Source organism: Phalaenopsis equestris, unplaced genomic scaffold, assembly GCF_001263595.1.
Source record: "Phalaenopsis equestris unplaced genomic scaffold, ASM126359v1 Scaffold000008, whole genome shotgun sequence".
NCBI classification, from domain to species: domain Eukaryota; kingdom Viridiplantae; phylum Streptophyta; class Magnoliopsida; order Asparagales; family Orchidaceae; genus Phalaenopsis; species Phalaenopsis equestris.
In genome coordinates, this window is record NW_018164450.1 from 368,753 (window position 1) to 369,857 (window position 1,105).

The 1,105-nt window shown below is 29.0% G+C and overlaps 1 long non-coding RNA gene across 1 annotated transcript in view; it reads right to left on the reverse strand.

Moving 5' to 3' along the window:
• Positions 1–525: 525 nt before the first annotated feature.
• LOC110018318 overlaps positions 526–1,105 on the reverse strand; it is a 4,918-nt gene continuing 4,338 nt past the window's right edge. Inside the window, exon 3 of the long non-coding RNA XR_002293351.1 lies at positions 526–765. This is a non-coding gene — a long non-coding RNA (uncharacterized LOC110018318). The remainder of the gene's footprint in view (positions 766–1,105) is intronic.

Consider the following 1,105-nt stretch of genomic DNA (forward strand, 5'->3'; position numbering starts at 1 on the left):
ATATATATATATATCACATACATATACACATACATACATACATACATATATGAATAGTATTTAAAAAAAAAATAATTAGCTACAAGACCACAGATTTATAATCAAATAAAAGTATTAATTAAGAAAATATAATAAAAATTATTAAACTAGATCCAAATGATGTTTTAATATAAACAATAATTTTTAAATCTTGCCCCAACCCTTAACATCTTATGGCTACTTGATTATGATTGTCAAAATGACTTTTATTCGTGAACAACTCGTGTTCAACTCGTTAAACAAAAGAGCCGAACACGAACACACTTTTTGAGCTCGAAATATAAACAAGCCGAACACGAGCTGAGCCTGGGCTCGCTGTTGTTCACCTCGTTTACAACCCTACCTCTTGCTTCATCTCAAATTTTATAGAGAAGAAGATTAAGGATAGCCCAACATATTTTGTTTTTTGTTTTTTTAATATGCAATTATTTTTTTGTTTTTAAAACCTGAAAAATTAAGTCACACATATTTTCTTCTATGTTAAAATAAAAAAAAATGAAAACTAAAAAAAAAAGAAAAGAAAAATAGAAAGTGAACCCAAACGCCTCCAAAGTACAAGATATTTCTTAGCATGGACGGGCTGTCAGATGACTGTTAATTGATTAAATCTTTGTTTTGAATACAATCTAAACTTATCTTCTGCTGATTGGGCCACGAGAGCGTGTTTATAGATTTACGAGAGTCGTCGGTGAGCAATTATATTGATTGCTATGCCATTTATGCACCCTGCAAGCACAATTTACTAAAGCACAATATATGACTATAAAGATACATACATGGTTACATACATACATACATACATAAAGGAGAAAGATACATGCAAAATTTATTTATTTTTCTATATATAAATTATAGAGAAGTTACCATGTCATAACCATAACAAATAGAAAAAGGGCTAACCATTAAAAAAAGTAAAAAGCTGTGCCTTATTAATAGACTTGTCATGTTGCATCACCTTCACGCTAACTGTTTTAGGGCGATGGAAATATTTACAGGCAATAGGTATAAACTTATCACTATAATATTTATTTCTTGAATGTTGAAGTGAACATACTATATATATATA